The sequence below is a fragment of the Micromys minutus genome, assembly GCF_963924665.1.
Source record: "Micromys minutus genome assembly, chromosome: 15".
NCBI classification, from domain to species: Eukaryota; Metazoa; Chordata; class Mammalia; order Rodentia; family Muridae; genus Micromys; species Micromys minutus.
Genome location: NC_137984.1, coordinates 19,707,453 through 19,729,701, shown reverse-complemented (window position 1 = coordinate 19,729,701; position 22,249 = coordinate 19,707,453). Strand labels below are relative to the sequence as shown.

The window sequence follows — 22,249 nt, the reverse complement described above, 5'->3', positions numbered from 1 at the left end:
GGTAGAGAACAAACTTATTAATGTAATTTGAGGATATGAGTTGGGAAAAAAATCTTTTCGAACAGAAAAACATGTGGTGAGAGATGACACTTGAAACACAACATTCCTATATGAGGCAGGTAATTATTTAGTATGCCTTGAATCCTGTAATAATTATTTGATGATATACCAGCCAGCCAAGAGAATTTAGAAAATGTCTCAACTGATCAGTAGAACATCAGAACTGCATTTCAATATGCAATAATAGGACCCTAAACCCAGACTCCGAAACATTATCATTCAGAAGGCATTTCAGCTAGTTTACTATTCTGTGAAAATACATTTCATAGGCAGGCAGCATTTTGCATTGAAAAAGAAGCTGGAAAAAAAAAAAGCAACTCTTTTTCTCTATGTGATTTGGGGCCACAAATGAGAATGACAGCAACAAGAATTCTGCTTTCCCCTGGGGTTTACACCACTGGAGGCATGGTGATGATGACTGAGCGCTGCTTCTGACAGTTTGAAGGTTAATTACATACCCACATTTTGGGTCTGCCAGAATGGTATACTGCTATATACTTCTTTACATGAATCTAAAGTGTTCACTTACAAATGTCTTTTAGTAATGAAACACTGATTATGTAACTTGTTTTTATTTTCCTGTGTAGTCCTTGGTTTTAACTTCTGTTTTAGTTAGTGATACTATATACTCACTATCTCGCTGTCTATGAGCAAGCGACACATATATACATACGTATATCTATCTATCTATCTATATCTATATCTCTATATCTATATCTATATCTATATCTATATCTATATCTATATCTATCTCTATCTCTATCTCTATCTCTATCTATCTATATCTATATCTATATCTATATCTATATCTATATCTATATCTATATCTATATCTATATCTATATCTATATCTATATCTATCTATCGATCTATCTATTTATATATATATATATATATATATATATATATATATATAGAGAGAGAGAGAGAGAGAGAGAGAGAGAGAGAGAGAGAGAGAGAGAGATTTATGTGAGGGAAGTGATTTCCAATAGGTATGCTTGCCTGTAAGTGCATACATGGAGGACAGAGGCCAACTTTAAATGTCTTCTTTCAGTCCCTGCTTTCTGTTTTTAGGACAGGTATACCACTGTGCCTGAAGTGCACTGATTTTGCTTGAATAACTGTCCAGAAGCCTGGTCAATTTGTGTCACACCCCAGTGCTCAGGATATAGGCATGCCGGTCTGTTGGCTTTTATGTAGGTGCTGAGGTTCTGAACTCAGGTCCTCATGTTCAGCACTTTCTCGCAGCCCTCATCTGTTTATTACTAATGAAGATTTCATATTATTTTCTTCTTACTTTTCGCTCTTAACAAATACCATATACTTCAGAGGATGGCTCAACTGAACTAAGAGTAATTAAAAAACAAAGCAAGCTAGATATTATGTGTTCAGTGTCCAGATACACTAATATGTTCCTCTAACTGGGAACTTCATGTGGATTTTCATGGGAAGTGGAATCATTGACAAATGATCAAGCAAGATAATAAAGGGGGAGATTTATTTTAGATATTATTGAAGTATTATAAATTAATTTGTTTTATCTATAAAAAACAAGATGTGTGTCCATGATTATGCCATCTGAATGGATAGTTATCTTTTTTAATGAACTTTTAAATGCTGAGGAGCTTTAAATAAAAAATTAGAGAAAGACACTCCAAAACAAAGGGCGGGAAAATATGAATACTCTGAGTAAAGTAATCATGGCTTAATATAAGTAAAAGGATCTTCAATAGAGGCCACAAATGATCCTATTGAATAAGGTGTTCATTCATTCCTCAGTTCAGTGATCACCTACTTCATTCATTCAACATTTAATCACCAATAAGCATATGCACAGTGCACGGTGTCAGGACTCATCACTTCCCTATATTGTGAGACTTCTATGCCAGGTGAAGAGACATAAGCAGGAAGTGGGACATTTCTGGGTTCTGGATTGTGAGTAGATTCTTAAAAATAAAGTCCTTATGAAACGTATATTATTTTCCATTTATTTGGACAAAATCAACACTGTTGGTTGATGCTTATACATCCTGTGTAATCAGATGCTGATTTCTAGTCTGAGACATATAGTTTCAATCTGCACGATCTCTGCTCTCAACGATTTGTAAAAAATGTTTTCCATCATCTCTGATTGGTTAATGTAAGAACTGACCATCCAATGAGCTGGTCAGAGAGAAGAGGCACGCCTTTGGAATCAAGTCAGGGGTCCCAGAGGGAGATTAGAGAGGACCATAGGAGTGGAAAATGTAGAAAGACCTTGAGGAGTCACCATGATCAGATTGCCAAAGGAGTCTCCATGAGGACACACATGGACCAGAGCAAGCCAGGGCAAGATAAGATTGACTAGCAACAGGGCAATTGTTTGAGGAAATAGGCAGCCTTAGAGGGTCAGACTTGCTAAGAACCACCCAGCTTTGGCTTGCAGCTTCTTAATAAAAGCAACAGGTCTCTGTCTTTTTTCCCAGAGCCAAGACAGGGTAGAGTGGGTCCTGAAATGTCTAGTAGTTATCTGAGAACAAGAGGGACATAGAAACACGACCCAAAGCATTATTTTGACACCACAGTATCTTTGCTGTAGACTTTGTTACCCTAGATTTTTGTATCATCTCTTTTGACTGATAATTTTATATTTTTGAAATTGGAGAACCAAATTTTGCAGTATGTTTCTACAATATAATCAGCAACACTTGGATGAGTAAATACATCCACATTTAAATGTCATCTTATTTTTGCAGGGTAGGGGAACATCCTTTTAATCCAAGTATTTGGGAGGCAGGACAAGGTGAGTCTGTAAGTTTGAGACTAGTATATATATCTGTATGTACATCTGTGAGGTCCCAGACAGCTGGACCTACATAGTGAGACCCTGTCTCAAAAATAATGATAAATACTGTCATAGTTAAGTTTTCTAAAACACCATGACCAAACAGGTTGGAGAGGAATGTGTTATGTGTTACAGTTTCCCATCACAGTCCACCATCAAAGGAACTGAAGACAGGAACATGGATTCAGAAGCTGAAGTAGAGACTGTGTAGAAATGCTGCCTAGCGGCTCTTCAGCCATCTTTCTTATATACCTTAGGACTGCCCACTTAAAGTTGGTACCTTCCACAATGGGTTGGACCTTTCCACATCAATTACTAATTAAGAAAATGTTCCACAATATGACTGTGTAATCTCACAGAACCATTTTCACAACCTAGAGTTTCTCTTCACAGATCCCTACCAAGTGTCAGTTGACTAAACCTACCCAGCATAAATATATATTAACCTTTGCACCTTTTACAACAAAAGCTCTTTGGCACAAAATTCTGCACAGAGAAAATTGTTTTATTGTATAAAAGATTAAACACTATTCAATAACAATAGTGGTCACCTTTTGTGAGCCAAATTGAATTAAAAGTTTTAAATTTGCCCTTTATCAGTTTCCTACATGCATATAATGAATTTTAATCATTTTACCTCCATTTTACTATCTTATCTACCTTCTGCCTCCTCTGAGCCTGTTTTTTTTCTCTAACAGTTCTCTCTCCTACTTTCATGTATTCTTTTTCTGACCTATCAATTTAATTAGAGTTTTTTGTATGGTAATAGTTGGGGCTACACCACTGGTGGGCATGATTCCCCCTTCTCCAAAAGCCATTATCTGCCTATAGCTCTTTTAGGAAGGGTGGAGTCTATTGTATTGTGTCATAAAAATCCTGTGCTCTCAGCACCATGGAGATGGAGTCAGGAATATTTAGAGTTCCGGAGCTGCTTGAGCTACACTGTAAAATGACTAACTTTAAGGCCAAAGACTAGGTGTGTATTCCAGAGATAAAGCTATACCTGTTATTTCTAGTGCCTAGGTTTTATTGCTATCACTGACTAACAAAACAAAGTAAAAGCTTAATGGAAGATTATACACTTTGAAATGGCTAAGGCAATTTACCTAGCACTCAATACTTGAAGCCTTTTAGATTCCCCGTGAGTGAGAATACAAGATCACGAGATACTTGTCTTTTGTTGTTTAGCTTACTGTCCCTGTAAAATAACCTCCAGATTCATTCTTGCATTAAAAAGTACAAATATTTTTTTTTTAAATTATGGCTGCATATTGTTGCACAGAAATAGATAATGTGCTTCATTTACATATTAATTACCTGATGCTGGTTGTTTTTACATTCTTCCATTGTGGATGATGACGAGTAAATGTGGGAGGGCAGGTGACTCCTCAACATCATTCATTCTTTTGTAGGTTTATACTCAGAAGTGAGATTCTGTCTTTCCTTCTTTGTGGCTCTTCTATAAATCTTTGAATTGTGATGTTGCTATGTCATGTTTCCTTTTGCTTGTTTGTATTTTTATATTTTCCAATGTGCTTTTCATTTCTTCATCTAGTTTTTACAAGTATGTACTGTTGCTTGAGGTCTGTTTCTGAGAGACAATGAGGAAATGCACACAACATCAAATGAATTGTGACATATGCTGAAAGTCAGGTGAAAAATAATTTTTATTTACTAAATGTAATTTTCCTGGAGTCTTACTGCAATAGGCTTACCCTTTCCAGTTCTTTCTGTATTCTGGCTCACCAGTTCAATTTAACTGCTCTGCCTCAAAATTCTCTCCAAGCTGACTGATTAAGTCTGGCTTCTTTCAGCTTCTCACTGAATTGTTCTTCCTGACCTTAAGCTCACTCCTGCAATTTATCCTAATCTTCTGACTCCTTCTTATTCTCTGGCTTCAACTGCCTCTGCTGACCTGAACTAAACTGTATGAACTAAACTTAATGGAACACCACTGCATTCACTGCCTGAACACAACTGACCCCCACATATTCATATTCACATATTCAACACAACATATTCATTCTCTCCCTGCACTACTCTTAAATGGCTTCTCTTTCCTGTGCTGTTTGAATGAGAGTGGTCATATCTCTGACTCATTTTGTCAGATCTCTCTGTAATTCATCACTGTGTCTGATCCTCAATTAGACATCACTTTCAAACATGGCTGCTTCTTCTACAAACTAATTTTACCTTAATGGTGCGTACTAAGGGCATGTCTATATTCCAGTCAGAGGGATTAAAGGTGAGTACGGTATTTGCATTCCAGCTGGATCACATAGGCCTAGGTCTTTGGATGTGATCCCTTGCCAGAGCAGCCATGTTGCTGGATTAAAATTCTTATACAGGTGTGTCCTAAGTTTCATATTTGTTTTTTTAGAATCTTTCTTTGGCATGTGAAAGGCTTATTGTTTTTTTGTTTCTTTTCTATGTTTTACTGGTTTATTGTTTTGTCTTTGTTTTATTTTTATATAATCATCTCATGAGCATTTTCTTTGATAGATCTTTGAATGTGAAATTTTGCTTTAGTGACTTTGTCTTCCTATTTCTCAAAGGAATTCTTTCAGATCTTCTGTTTTTGAGAACTCCAAGCCTGAGTCAAAAATTAATCTGAGAATCATGTGAAATATGAAATCTATATGTATATGAACTAGGGCACTATTTATCAAAAAAATTCAGTATTCTGCCTTTTCCCTTTTTTTCTTTTATCTGCTTTTGATACTCTAATACATTGGAGTTTGGAACTGCCTAGTTTGTTTTCCTAATATGTCCGTGGATAACAGTGACATTAAGGCATTTGTCTATCACAGTGAGTCATCTCATTGCATTTTTCTGAATTTAAAAATCAGAATAAAAATTTTAAGTATAAAACTGACTTATTTATTTGCTGATTTTTTTGAGGGGTAAAATCTTGCTATATATGCCACAAACTAACAACAAACTCTACATAAACATTTATTATCTACTAGTAAATGTTTAGTATTGTAGATAGAACAGTTTTTAGTTCTAAAGTGAGTGGAGAACTGACCTCTGTTACAAGTTTGAATGTCTTGCTCTTTTGTCTTTTCATTTGTGTCTCACCATGTGCTTTTTTGTCCTGTATTTTCTCTCAATTCCTGTGTGCCCGAGACACTTATTTTCCTTTCATCTATCATTATTGTCTCTTTGGCACAGTATGTGTAGTCACTTGTGTCTTCTTTTTCTTCCCTGTGATTATCTCCCTGTCTTTTTTTCCGATTAATACTGTTAGAACATTATATTTTGCAATAGTTGCCTATTAACTTCTCATGGAAACTGAGCGAATTTTTATTTGTTTTTTTTTTTAAAGATACTTCAGTATGGAAAATACACACTTTAAATACATTTCGTGGAAATTAAGAAATGCATCTTGACCTCATTTTGGGGACACAGTATCATCTGATAACAGTTTCTGCTTTCAGCTCTGCTCATTGTTGCCCATATAGCTTCACTGCTTTCTTTTCAGAAGTAGCTGATTTACCAATGTGCTTTTTAAAAGACAGCGTGGTATTTTAAATATGCCAAGCATGATTGACTATTTGGTAAACTTTATGGGGGTTAATTTTAGCTTTTTTATTTCTTTTACATTTATTTCCATTTTTCCATCAGAAATTCTTCTACTCTTCATTTAAGTTAAATGATTAAATATATTTTAGAGACTGTTTCTAGGGCTTTCTTATGTAGTAGTTTTGAAACACGTTATAAGGTTAGTTTCTTGTTTCTATTTTTGATCTCATTTAAGAACTAAGACCCCATATTTTATCATTATCATTTGAACATTTTGTATAGATAATTTTATTTTATATATATTCATCTATTACTTTATTTATTTGTCCTCTATCTTTTATTTCACAGCACCTTTTGTCTACTCAAATTCTCTAGCTTTCTATGATATCTATTGGTAGAGTTTTTTTGTTGTTGTTGTTGAAAATTGCATAGGTATATTTTTGTATTTAAAAATGTCTATATTCCTTTTCCATAATTTTAAACTATATTCTGCTGATTACAGAATTATAGTCTGTAGTCCCTTTGGTACACTTTTCTGTATTACTTATCTGTTGTTATATTGGGAATTACAAAGAATAACAGCTTGTAAAACACACATATGTGCTCACAGATCCGGAGTATGGTTTGACAAAACTAGGTTCTTTGATCAGGTGTGTGAAGGTGCTGTCCAGTATGAATCTTATCTGGTAGAACTTCCCTGCATTAGCTTATTCTTGTTGATAAAATACATTCCTGGAGATTTGATTTGTCTCTTTGCAGGCTGGAGGCAGGTTTGCTCTAGTGCTTAAAAGCGGTCACCCTTCATTTTTTCAACTACCCAACATGGAGAGTCTTATGCCTTTAAAGTCTGGTTTCCTGTGTCTATGACACTTAGACTCAGATGTGGAGGGTGTACTGAGTAAGAAGGAATACCTGGATACTTTTCTTATTTAAAGACAACTGCCTGTTCCTTAATTATGTCTGCAGAAACTCTTTTCAGCAAAGTTGACCACCTAGGACTAGAGATATGTGTACTAACAGAGGGGCTTTAAGAAAACTATTTCTAATCACAAAAAAGGACACATGGTGTGCAGTCACTGATAAGTGGATATTAGCACAAAAGCTTGGAACACCCAAGATACAGTCCACAGACCACAGAAGCTCAAGAAGATGGAAGACCAAAGAATGGATGTTTCAGTCCATCTTAGAAGCAGTAACAAAATACTCACAGAGTGTGAAGCCGAGACTGAAGGAAAGACCATCCAAAGACTTCCCCCAAACTGAGGATCCACCACATATACAGTCACCAAACACAGACAATATTGTGGATGCCAAGAAGTGCATGCTGACAGGAGCCTGATATAGCTGTATCCTGAGAGGCTCTGCCAGATCCTGAGAAATACAGTCTAATGCTCTCAGTCAACCTTTGAACTTAGAACTGGGTGCCAATGAAGGAGTTAGAGGACTAAAGGAGTTGAAGGGGCACTAAACCACCAACCAAAGAGTACACATGGGGTACACATGGCTCCAGCTGGATATGTAGCAGAGGATGGCCTTATTGGGCATCAATGGGAGTAGAGCCCTTTGGTCTTGTAGAGGCTCCCCAGGTAGGGGAAGGTTAGGGTGCTAAGACAGTAGTGGGTGGGTGTGGGTGGGAGAGCATCTTCACTAGGCAGAGAGGAGAGGGAAGAGGATAGGGGATTTGGTGAGGGAAATGTGAAGAGGGATAACATTTGAAATGTGAATAAATAAAATAACCAATAAAAATTGAAAAAAGTAAAAAGAGAAAATCATTCATACATCATCAGAATACTGGCTTTCTTTCTTATTGTGAAGGAGCCAACTTTTGAGACCAATTCTTCCTTTGGAGGTCATTTATCTTTTTTTTTCTCTGTCTGTTGTAAAAGAAATTATTTTTGCTGTGACAGTTTCTTTCTTTGCACATGAGGTTGTTTTCATATGTGCTATTTGGGGTTTCTTGAGCTTCCTGAATCTAGAGGTCAGAATTTTTCCAGCTTTGAAAAATGCTTTGCCATTATCCTGTCAAATATCTCTTCTTTCTCATTTCTTTACCCATCTCTTTTTAGGTATTATGAGACATGTATTTCAAACCTTGTACCCACCCAGGCTTATAACCTCCCTTTATAATTTTTATCCCATCATTTCTCTGGATAATATCTATATACTATTTTCTGTTCTCTAATTCATCATTTCCTCCCTGCCTGTGTTAAATTTGCTATTTACTGACTTTCCAATATTAAAGTAAACTTTTCTAATTTTTGTCATTTGAGTATCTGATAGTTTCAAAATCTCAAGTACATATAATTATAATTATTTTTCATGACTTCTTTTTGCTATTCCTACCTTTAATAAAACATTTTTGAAAATTTATATTACTGCAGTCCTAGAAATTAGCTTAGTTTTGTTAGAGAAAACGTAATTTTTCTATTTGGATACTTGTGAGTAATATCAATCCAAGTTTACATTTAATTTCATTGGAGACCATTTACTTTAACTTTCTACTTGCTGAGAATTTATCTGCTGTTACCACAATATGGCTTGTATGTAGATAGATTGTTTTTTACTTTCTCGATATATTTCTATTTTTCCAAACATAATAATTTTATTGATTATTTGGAAGTTTTGTTCACACTAACACATGGTTTGTGCAGCTGAGGTCCATGTAGATCCCTGTGACCATTGTAAGCCCTGTGGATGTCAATGACCAGTGCCACAGCTTTGAGCCATGATCATGTTGGTGGACTATACCACCACCAAGGTTCATGTTGGAAAGAAATTGTTCATTTACTATTCATGGAGCTTTATAAGTTTGAAGATGTGTGGCATCTTCCTTGTGGGTGAGTATAGAGAATGTATCTTGATGACTTCTGACCTCAAGCTGTGATAGTTGAGACCAGATTCATGTAGTAATGCTCAGTGCTCTGTGAGAATCTGTTTTTGGCTCAATAATGTTATTTATCTTCTGTCCATGGATATTCTAAATGAATTTTAAAGGACAACATTTAAGTATACTCCACTCTCTACTTTTATAAAACTGTCTGTGCATTCTGGGAATTTGCATTTACTATTGGCTGTTATTTCCTTGTAGTTCATCTTCTAAAGTCTTAAAATAGATTTCAACCAAGAAAAAAATGATTTTGTTTCTAGTGATGCATTTGCTGAAAGTTTGTGTGTGTGTGTGTGTGTGTGTGTGTATGTGTGTGTGTGTGTGTGTGTGTGTGCATGTGTGTGTATGTGTGTGAAGATCGGTAGACACCTTCAGGAGTTAGTAATTGAGAAGGCTATTCACCTTATTTTGAGACAAGTACTCTCACTGGGCCTGGAGTTTGCTGGCTGACTATCAAATAGTCTTTCAGACCCATCTATCTCCTTTTCTTGAGAACTTGAATTATAAGTGTGTACTACCATGCTTGACTTGAGTTCTGGAGACCAGGCCAGGTGCATATAATTTCAAAGCAAGGCTTTTAGCAACTAAGCCATCTTACAAGCTCTTACTCCCATTTACAAATTATATTACAACAAGTTTATACAAAATTTCAACTTGAGAATATATAAAGAATGGTATATGAATACTTAGAATACACTAGTGTAATTACATGAAAACACTACGTACAGTCAACAAATGGTATTTTATAAAGCGATGGAAACTCAGGGATGTACACATTACTGTGAAGTGTTACCACACTCCCTATACCTACACCAAAATTTCTTATTTTTTCCATCTTGGTTTTCTAGCCAGTTTCTTATATAGCATCGGCTTGGTTTCTATTTTTGTGACAAATATTTTATAATGTTCTCTCCTATCCTGACTGAGAATATCCATCCTTGGAACTAATCTTTTAACTAACTTCTTTCTCACGAAATTCTCTGAATTTTTAATCACGTATTTGGTAACATGTTTCAGAGATGGGGACACAAAAGGAAACAGCAAAATCCACGTCTGTAAACAAATAATTAATATAGGTGAGGAAATGAAGAGTGAGGTACTTGCTCTGATACCTTTATGTGAGTGGAGGTTTGGAGTTGCTCATTGATTTGCTTACAGGCCCTTCATCATCAGATGAAGACTTTTCAAGTAAAAGTTGATGACATCTTACAATTCAACTTCTGATGTAAGGTGACTGTTCTAAAGTACATGTTAAAACTAAACATAATAGTTATTAGTATTAAGCTGCAAGGTAGATTTATACACAGCACAGGTTTAATCAGTTTCAACTGTCCATGCAAATATAAGAATATGTGCTTTTATGGACAACTGTTTTCAAACAGTCCTAAGATTTAGTTGTCCCTAAAAATAAGTCATTAGTTGTATTGGCTTATTTGATACAAAAATTGTCAATTTTTATTTACATTAATAGTAATTAATGTAATACCTCAGCTTAGTAATTTTTGATTTTAAGTGTATCCAGAAATGGTGAGATCTCTTACTCAACCATGGGTACTAAAGAGACAAGTTTGATTGTCAGAACTCATATTTAAAGAACCTGGCTATGATGGTATGCTTCCATTTCCAGTGCTGGAGAGACAGACAGATTACTGAGAGTCACTAGCCATCCAGCCTCACCTACATAAGAGCCCCAAGCTAATGGGCAAGCCCAGGCAAATGGTTCAAAAACACAAAATGTTTTTGATAGTATTAGAATACAAAGTACCACAGCAATCTCCCTGACCTATGACCCTTACAATCTTTATGCACCCTCTTCTGCAGCATTCTTTGAGTTTTGCATGCAGAGGCGTTCACTTATTTATTTATTTATTTATTTATTTATTTATTTATTTATTTATTTATTTTATTAGATACTCTCTGTATTTATATTTGAAATGTTATCTCCTTCGTCTACACTGTTCTCCTCCCCCCTCCCCCTACTTGTCTTCAGGAGGAGGGTGCACTAGCTCCCAATCACCCTCTCCATCTCAGTGTCTTGGCATTCCCCTACATTGTGAAAACGAGCCATCACTGGACCAAAGGTCCCTTCTCACATCAATGTCAGACACTGTGGTTCTCTGCTACATTTGCAACTGGAGCCATGGGCTTCTCAATGCGTGCTCGATGGTTGGTGATCTAGTCCATGGGAGCTGTGGAGGATTTGGTTGATCGACAATATTGTTCTATCCATAAGGCCACAACCCCCTTCAGTTCCTTCATTCTCCTACCCTCACCCCTACCCAGCGCCCTTGCCAGCCTTCCCTCACCCCCTGCCCTCCCTCCCCTTACCCGTTCTTTGTTCTCAGCCTGATGGTTAGCTGCAAGCTTGTTCGGCTGCATGATTCTGGCAGAAACCATGAGGAGACACCCCTATCTGGTTCCTGCCAGCAATCACCCCCGAGTATCAGCAATAGTGTTTTTGGCACGGTGGATGCACATGGGGTGGATGGTATTTTATCTTTATATTTTTTAAACAAGGGTAGAAAATCAGACCTGTAGAGGCAGCGTCTCTTTCTAGAATTCGTAGTTCACTACTTACCATTTTTTTTCACCAGTTAGACAAATTTTTACATATATGTCTTTGATATAGAAATATAGATATATGAACTGGGATCAATAACTCTGCATTTTTATTAGCTGGGGTTCTCTGTAGCGGACTCTGTCTATTGCAAATAGAAATTTCATTAACAAGGAGTAAAATCTATGGTTATCTGTGAATAAAATGCCAAATGGTTATAAATGGTCATTAGAGATTATGCTGATTTAAGAGGTTAGTCATTGAATGTTTTCATCTGATAACCCATACGAGTTAACATAGGGTTAGATTTTTTAAAACCCACTTTAACAAGTGTTCTTAAATGCTTCAACCTTCCTTTCAAACCCAGAAATTTTCACTTTATGTTAAGAATATGGCTGCCCACACATTCGTTGAACAGGAATGATACCAATGAACACGCCCAAGTGGAGAGGGAAAAGCTGACGAGGCCACAACCTTATATAAGGCAACTGAGAAAAGTTGGGAGTGGGGGAGATGACAAATGGGCAGCCCTGAAAATGTATGCGTCTGCGACATTATATGGACTGAACAGGCTATGGTTTAGAAAATGTGTGTGTGTGTGTGTGTGTGTGTGTGTGTGTGTGTGTGTATGCATGAATGTATGTCTTCACACACACATACATATGTCTACATACACACAAACAGTAAAGAAATTTACAGATATTCACTTCATTTTTAGTTGTTGTTTTTGCTCTTTAATTTATGATTTCTATTTCAGAAGTTTACAAAAGGTTATGTTATTGAATTCATTCAGTTATTCTGTAGTATGTTTTATATGTTCTTTCATGTTGCAAGGTGAGGGAACTATATAATTTGGAACTTGGATTCATCATTATTTATAGCTATCTATTTGGAGCATAATTTCTTCTTTTTTTAAACTAAATTTTCTTTTCTTATTTAATCACTTTATATCCCAGTCACTGCCTGCCCCCTAATTTCTTCTTTTTTTTTTTAATTAAAATTTCATTTTTTTACAACATCTCTGACTAAATTTTATTCCTAACTAGGATATTTGGAATGTATAATAATAATAATAATAATAATAATAATAATAATAATAATAATAATAAATAATTGTTGTAAATAATTAATTCCCTCCTCTTTGCCTCTGGTTGGGTGGAGGACCCTCTATGTATCCCCCCTACCCTGAGACTTCAAGTCTATAAGACTAGATGCTTCCTTGCCCATTGAGTCCAGACTAGGCAGCCAGGTTAGTAGAACATATCCCATGTTTAAGCAATAGCTTTTAGGATAGATTCAGTTCATATTCTTCAGAACCCATACGAAGGTCAATTTCATATCTGCTACACATAAGATATTTAACATTTGGAGTATCATTTCTCATAAATTAAAAATCAAGAACAGCATAGAAGGACATCTATTATTAAGGTGGCTTGCTTTTCTTTTTCAAAAGAATTTTCCATGATATAATGCTACAAAGTTGTTTGTTTTTGACAAAACTTTGATGTCATTTGAAGTCTGGTGTTTATGTGTATACAGTGTGCTTTTTTTTTTCTGTGAATGAATGAGTGATGCTGTGTGTCATAAAAGTCTACAAGTTCTCAAAGAACATCTCTCATCCTTAAATGATCATACAGCTATGCTTAGTCAGTGTTCCCAGAGCCATGGTCCCTGCCTGGTGCTCTTCACCATCCTTGCCATAAATAGCATTAGGTATGAATTTGAAAAGAAGCCCACAAAAGGAGTCCTGTGGGGGAAAGGGCATGCTCACAGAGAAAGTTATGATTTAAAGAGATCTGAGGGTATAGCCTGTAATTTTATTCTTGACATGAAATTAAAATATTGTCCCCACTTTAAGGAATGGAGAAAGCGAGGTTGAACTGTGACAACTTAGAACTCATGGAGCAGAAGCTGGTGTTGGCCCTTCATAGTTGAATACTCTGTCCCATGTTAAATGTCTGCTAAAATCAGTTTTCTGCATTTTTCATTTATAAGGGGATACTTATGCTTGAACTTGCTATATATAAAAAAAAAATTGGTAGATAGTGAACTATGAATTCTAGAAAGATATGTTCCCTCTCGAGGCCTGATTTTCTCACATTCAAAATGTGTCAATAAACCAGTATCACACGCAAGAACCATCCTACTCCTACACCCAATGTGTCGCTGTAAAAATTTGGCTCAAAGCTGCTTCTCAGATGAACAGGTGCATTCGTTATGTCTGCCTTCCAGGCAAGCTGGACAGGTCTCTACCACTCACATTTAACCACCATGCTATAGGCTATGCATTGCAAAACCTTTCACTTTCTTCTTGTTGTAGGAACCCGCTTTGATTAATCATTAAAAAAGCGGTTTGTTGTGGATGTTTTTGTTTATTTCCTCTTAAATATGTTTTGCTTGAAGGGGTGATATGCATTGCTTCATTGCTGTTGGGATGTCTATGTTGGAGAAGGGTTTTCCATTGTAACAAATTATCAAATTGTTGGAAATAAGAAACTCAACATCTGGGCTTCATATTACAAGGCAATTTTCTTAACAAAAAAAAATAAGAAATCCAGAATAGTTAAAAGTTTAATCTCTAGGAAAACTTACATATAATAATTACTGGTCTATTCAAAAACTGTACACCTTGCCTTAAGGGTAATAGAGCTTGAATGTGGGCCCCAAAGACTTGGGTTTTGGTACAGGCTTAATGAGTAAGTAGCACATGCATCTTGGATTTGTCTTTTATCAATGAGAAATTGAAGCACTTGATTTTGAGTAGGAATGCTAATAATAAATTGTTTATATTTGTTTATGTGTGGGGTGATTGTGTGTGTGTGTAGACCAGAGGAGGACAGGAAGAAATTGATTATCCTGTGCTGATGGTTAGAAATTTCTCAATAACCCTGCTGCCTCTGCTCCTCAGCATGGTTGGAATTGCAGGTGAACATGTGAACTGAACTTGCTTTTTTACATATGTTCTGGAGATATGAAACCAAGTCTTAAGCTTGTGCAGAAAGTATTTTTTTGCTATAAACCCATTTTATTTACTCCAAAATAACTTGGCTTTTGAACAACTTTACTACTCATTTCTGATAAATCCATCCTCTTTGTATTTCAAAGCATGAATCTACTTTTTATTGTGATCATGTATAAACTTTAAACGAAACTTAGACTTTCCTCTGATAAATCAATCACCCTGATTCCAAAAGTTTGTTTCTCAATTTAACTCTCTGAATTTTCAGTGTTCTATTTATGTTAAACTGTGAATTGATTATGTAAATGGAGACTGAAGTTAACATAAGTCTTCAAACATTATAAGTTACTCTGTACTGTCTATACCGTGGGCTAGGAAGTTTTCTCTGGCCTTATGTTGTGGTTCTTGATATAGATTCCTTCCAGGACTCTGCCTAACCCTCTACACCACCTGCTGCAATCTGTACTTCAGAGCAGAACCCATAGGCAGGATTTTTATTATGATGATACTATACACTATTGGAATAGAATTTTGCTGTTTTATTTGCAGCTCACTACCTGATAAATGCCAGATTATGTGTCAAAAAAAAATAAAGAGGTGTCGTAGTAGCCAACGAGCTTTCCATTGTTGAATGTTACATCTGTCTTTTTAGGAATATTCTCCAGGGAAAACAAAATCTGAATGTGTGCCTGTATACTAACGGTTTTCTGGAAATGGTAGTGCCTATCCATTTTCTTTTTAAATAAAGGCTTTCTGTAAACGGTTCACATAACCAGTTATTTGGCTTGAAATGGTCTCCCCATGAAAATGCCTGCTTTAATGCCAGAGCAGGGAATAGTGAAGCTTTGCTGGAGTCCCAGCGTCTAGCAGATATACTATAAATTTAATTTCATGGCAAAATGAAGTCTATTACAGAAAATCAGAAAGAACTACCTTCTCAGCAAGGCCATCTCTCTTTTTTATTGAGTCCTTTTTGTATAGTATTTCTAAGCTTTGTATGCACCTGCCAATAAAAAGGCGCTCTTTTTGTTTGAGGACAATACTGACAAATTAATCAGCAAACATATTTCCAATGGCATTTGGGGTGGAAGTTCAAGGGAGGGTCATAGCTGCTACCAGTAGCACAGGAGCTTAGACTTGGTAGTGATTTGGACTCTACCAAACATGATCTTGGTGAGCTTATTTTCCTAATGATAAAAATTGAAAGAAATCTCTATCAATGCACACTTCAATGCACACTTTGTAAGTGGTTGAATAAGGAACCATTTTATTAGATATGGCCACATTGGTGACTAATGATTCACTTTAGATACATGGATTATTCATAAGACAATTCTTCATTGACATACAATACTGATCACGCTGAAACAATATGTATTAACTATATATTAAAGAATCAATGAATGGTACATTGAACAATTCCCCATAAATTTACTTTAAAACTATTTTATTTATTAGGTGAATGATTTGGCTACATGTATTTGTTGTGCAGTGTGTGATGGTGCCTATGGTGGTTAGAGAGTTAAATAATCCAGGAGTTGCTCAGTCCACAAGGCTGATAGTATTAGCTGGTTTTCAGCAGTAGACAGAATCCTGAAGTATCCTCCAGTGTTAGTGAAGGAATGGAATTGCTAGCAAAGCAACAGCAAATAGACAAAGAGAAAGAGCTTTTGTCTTTTCTGTCCTTGTATAGGCTTCTTGCAGAAGATATGGCCTAGATTACCAGTGTGTCATCCTCCCTCAAGTCCTAGATGAAAGGAGTGTGTCTTCCTGACTTAAGATCTGGATTAAAAATCGATCTCCCTACTTCAAATTAAGTATACGTTCCTCATTTGCATCCCATTCCACTTTTGGAATTTAGGTATTTCTAGATGTAATCAAATTGAGCACCGAGAAAAACCATAATACTGTTCTATTATATTTTCCTAGAAAAGGTTCAATTCTAGATATGATGAGTGTACTTAAAAGAAATTTTATATATATATATATGTGTGTGTGTGTGTGTGTGTGTGTGTGTGTGTGTGTGTGTGTGTGTAATTAAAAGAAATATATAATCATGGATAAATATACCAAGAATTAAATTATGAAACTAAAATTTGATTGATTCCCGACTATCCTATTATTATTTTGAGAACACAGTTGGATGGCTGAAAATTTTGGATTGTCCTTTATGAAGAAGGATAATCATTAATGGTATGATTAGGGATGATTTTCTATCTTCTTGTATATAAATATAAGGAAATGTTTCAGAAAGCATTATCCTGAATAAAATGTGTGTGTGTGTGTGTGTGTGTGTGTGTGTGTGTGTGTGTAATGTTGAATGCAAGCAGTATTTGGAATCCTCTAATTTTTAAATACAACCCCTCTGAAACCTTCCAGAAAACAGAGATTTCCATGATTTGGATCACATGAATCTTCAATGGTCTACATGTTATAGTCTTACTCTCTAATGTGGGGCCATTGAGTTTTAGGGAACCTAAGGAAAAAAAAGTTTTTGATCAGCTGAATGGTGAGGGCACTTGCCTTTAATCTGAGCACTTGGTTTGTAAGGGATCAGAGGCATTTGGATCTGCGTTCAAAGTAAGCCTGTTCTACAGGAATTTCCAGGACAGCTAAGGGTACACAGAGAAATCCTTTCTCAAACAAAGAAACAAATTAATGTTTTAGATCATTTGGAGGTATCCTTTGAAAGGAGATGATGACACAGTATCCCCTTCTTTTTCTAATTTTCTTCTCAAACATTAGTTAAAAAATTTGGGTCTATAAATTCTAGAACTAGTAAAAGAAAAACTGAAACAATTAGAAAAATCCAAAAAAAAATATATTTTCCGTGTAATTTATTATGGTTCCAGGACTCTGAAACAGTGAAAATACAAAACTGTGTAATAAGTTTGAGTAATAACTTTGGTAATTTACTTCAGTAAGAATTGATGGGCTCTTCTCTTGGCATATAGAAAGGAAAGAAAAAGACATTTACAGCTATGCTCATATTTTTCTTTTTCTTTTTTTAGTAACATGAAAAATATACACCTAAAACTTGTGTGTGTGTGTGTGTGCGTGTGTAGTGGTATTTTTACTTGTGCCCAGTTGCTTTGGGAAGAATTATTTTCCTTTTTATTTTTTGTGAATGTATTTTATTTTATGCATACAGTGTGTTTGGACTTCCTGTAGATGTCAAGAAAGCACAAAAAATACCTTGTGTCTGTAGTTAACTGTAGTTATAACTGCCTTATAGACACTGGGAATCAAATCTGTGTCCTCTGGAAGAACCATTACTCTTGACTGATCTCATTAAAGTCTTGGCAGAATTTCTTAATGGTACAAGTTGACAGGAATTAAAGAGGCTAATAGTAAAAAGTATGTGACAATAATATAGTTAAATGGTCTGTATCACAGGTAGACATTCAATGGAAGAGTGTGTACTGTTTATCAAACTTATTTTAGAGGTTGAGATGTATAGTCAGAGAAAGGTGGGGCTATGGGGCAGTGCTGCTGAAGACTGCTAATACCAAATCCAGATCTGCTAATGAGAAAGCTCAGGTTATTCCAGAGATTCTGCTGCTACAGACTGAGGGATAACTATTGGTAAAACACTTTTCTTACAAGCATGAAATCCCGAGATTGATCACCATAATTCATAAAATATATGTCCAAGAAACAAACAAATCAACAAACAAAAATCTTTACTTAGTGACACACATTTATAACCCCACAGCTAAAAAGTGGAACTAGAAAGACCTCTGGGCCCCAGTGTTTAGTTCCAGTGTAGTGAGATATGCTGCCTCTGAAAACAAGAAATGATGTCTATGCTCTAGCATTATTATGTACTTGTGCACACATGCACATCTGCACATACAGAGGGCCACCCCCCAATCCCCCCCCCACAGCAGCTTTCTTGCCAGAGTCCTTGAACTGGACTAATTCCTTACTTGCTGCTTCGGACCACTGGCATGGCCCACCATGTCAAACACAGCAGTGGACACCAGCTCTGAGATCCCTATTAAGGACCTGAGGAGAAGAAGGGGGTTGTGGAAGAGGCAGAGAATGGAAGATATGCACCCGCCAATGGGAATACTCAAAATGAGGAAAATGGGGAGCAGGAGTCTGACAATGAGGTAGATGAAGAAGAGAAGGAAGGTGGAGAGGAAGAGGAGGAAGAAGATGACAGTGAGGAAGAGGTTGGAAATGAAGATGAGGAGGCTGAGGCTTCTACAGGCAAGCAGGTAACTAAGGATGTTGAGGGTAACGATGTTGACACCAAGAAGCAGAAGACTGATGGGGATGACTAGACAGCACGAGGAAAAGCTAACCTTTCACACCTTGACCTACTCACCCTCCACCTCCTGTCTCAGAATTTAAATGTGGTCACCTTCCAGAGAAGCAGTTCCCGCCCACCCCCAGCGGGCAGTGCCACCCACAGTGCACCCACATATGCTCTCCACCACCCCACCAAAACCACAACATGAATGGGCAATGTAAGAGGAAAAAAGAGCCAGAACTTCCCAGGCCCTGCTTTTGTTTTCTTAAAAATACTTCAAAAGGAAATTTTGTTTTTATTTTTTATTTACTTTTATATTTTTGTACATATTGCTAGGGGTCAGTCATTTTTAATGATAATGGGTGACTGAACCAGCCCTCAGAGCGTTCTTTGTCCTACTTCAGACTTTCTTTTTGGTGCGACCATGTTCATTATAATCTCAAGGGAGAAAAAAATGTGTAAAAAAATCCCAAAAACAACAACAATGACAAAGCAATCTTATTCCAAGCATTCAAGTAATATTTTTTGTGTGTATGTACATAACTGTACTATAAGAAATTGGTTTGTATGAGATGGTTATAAAAGCCAAAGATAAAAAGTTTTTCCTACTTTTTTTTTTTTTGTCTTTGAAGTTGCTGTTTATTTTTCGGCCTGTTTGATGTATGTGTGAAACAATGTCCAACAATAAACTGGAACTTTATTTTTCATAGTTGTTCTAAAAAAAAAAAAGAAATCATTTAGCAAAAGGCATTGCAGCAGACCTGTTTACCATGTTTGACTGTGACAGGTATTAAGTCAAAAGTTATTTTTTCCCCGGATTTTAAATTACTTTAGATATGATTAAAAGTAGAAGGTAATTTTAAACCTCAAAGTTAAATTGAATTTTCAACATATGGAATCATCTTCTGAATTATGTATTTTATAATGAAGTACACTCTTGGTATAATTAAGGTTCCTTAATTCACAGATATATGTCACTTTTCACGTCATTGAACACTCAAGGGCCTCTAAATGAGTTAGAGACTGGAAGGTTGTGCTTTTCCTTACAAGTGGATTTTGCATTGGCCTTTGTGGGGAAGCAAGTCTGCTGAAACATTAAAAGGACTTTTGCAAATGCTGAAACCTGCTTACTGTTGATAAAGCCATTGCGGAAAACGTACTAAGCATATCATGGGACCAGATAAAGAAAAAGCAGAGAATTAAATCAGTGCTTAACAAAACCTACCTGGTAGTTCAGTTCATAAAGCTCATGACCCACACTTTATGAGATAACGCTTTAATCACCAGAAATTATATGAGATAGCCAGTTTTAATCATTTATCGGTTATATAAAAAATTGACATATACATTTCACTATCGAAATGCATGCTTCAAAAATTACTAGTGTTTGTTTGCACTTCTATGAATTTATAAATCATTTTCTTTTGCCCTTTTAATTACTTATTGTTTTTATATCAGCATGGGTAATTTAAAAACCACTTGAAATAGTAAGACAGTTTTATGATAAAAATGAGGGTGAAATAATGAGATAAGTAAAAGTAATTTATCCTAAACAGATAATTATACTTTTAAGCATGATAATCCCTAAAAAGTGACCACTGTGTGGTCTGATAAAGACTTTGGTTCTCAAAGTACCAAGCCAGTCTTACTAAACATGAAAATTTGACATGATATTAGAAAGCCTTCTTGGCAATTTCCCAACTGTCATATAAACAACATCATTATTACCTTCCATTAGAGTTCTATTTTTTTTAAGATAAGTAAAGTATAGTATTTCAAACTTGTACATTTTCTACTAAAATCTTTTAGTACAGAATAGAGTTTATTCAGGGCATGGGGAGGGGAGTTAAGGGGGTAGTAGATGCAGAGAGAGAAGAGGAGTGCAGAGAAGTAGAGAAGTAAAGGTTAGCTATGAGCATTTGAGGGAAGGAGTGGGTGGGAAGAGGAGAGGAAAGGGGGGAGAGCAAGAGAGAGACCAAGGGAGCAAGAGAGAAAGAGCTCTACTAACATCTTTTAGGAGGATTCTTCACTAAGTGCCTACTACATTCCAGATATCAGAAGGGCCATGACATCAGAGTGACTAAGATCCAGGATTTTCCTAGGCACTGTCACTCTTCTGCTGGATCAGAGGAAAACAGTTGTGATATAGGAGAGCAGAACTGGGGAATGGCCAGTCCTAGCAATGGAAGATAATCAGAAAAGCTTTCACCATGAACTTAAAGATGCACTGAGCTGAGTCTTTAAGAGCAAATGGGAATTCACCACACAAAGAATGGTCAAGGCAGCAGGAGACAGAGGGTAGGGGGAGGAGACTTTCCAAAGAACAAACTGTTCTTTCAAGTGGAAAAGGCTTTAAACTGTAGCAAGTTTGCATTGTTACTCGTACAGCATCTAGTCAGGAGTGTTGGGAAGTGTGTGTATGAAAGGACACATTCTACCTCCCCTTGTCTAGACACCTCTTCCTCTGCTTTCAATTCAAACCACATCTTTCTACCACCAAAGGCCCTGAGGTCACTGTTTTACCCACAGCCTTGTCCATGTGATTCACTCTAGGTGCATGGCTTCATGTTTCTCTACAAGTCTGGTAAGCACAGACTCATGAGTTAACACTGTCACTTCATTTTCCAGACATCTGTTCATTAAATTAGTTTATTTGGATCACATACTTCTTTATCCTTAAAATCCTGAAAAATTTTCCTTAAAATTTCTCAAATGACATTTTTTTCAGCTTACTTCTGAAATAAAATTTCTGGGGAAACTAAATTTAGGCATTCATAGATACATTTGTGCTTTAAAACATACTTTAATTTTTAGATTATCATATTTACTTAAATAGGAAAATATATATTATTGCCATACTGCTCTTTATAAGACAATTTTTTCTTATAGAGGACATAGTGAAAATCAAAACTTTAGTAGTTAAAAGTTCTGTTTTCATGACATTATACAAATACCTTTCTGCCCCTAGTGGCCACATCCCTATTGGAAACAGAAATGTTATTATTATGAATCATATATTTTTCACCATAATCCATGTGGGTAGAAAAAGGACAAGTGTGAAGAAAATAAACAGAAGGTTTCCATAGTTACATAGGTAAGAACACTTATCTAGTACCACTCGAAGTTTTGTTCCTGAGGGAATCTTAGTTTTAGGTAATAAATAAGTGTATTAAAAACAG

General features: G+C 36.0%; 1 pseudogene across 1 annotated transcript; it reads left to right on the top strand.

Moving 5' to 3' along the window:
* Positions 1 to 18,772: 18,772 nt before the first annotated feature.
* On the top strand, positions 18,773 to 19,101 carry LOC308430124 (annotated as a pseudogene). The gene has a single exon. The product of its transcript is annotated as an uncharacterized misc_RNA (transcript).
* The last annotated feature ends 3,148 nt before the right edge of the window (positions 19,102 to 22,249 follow it).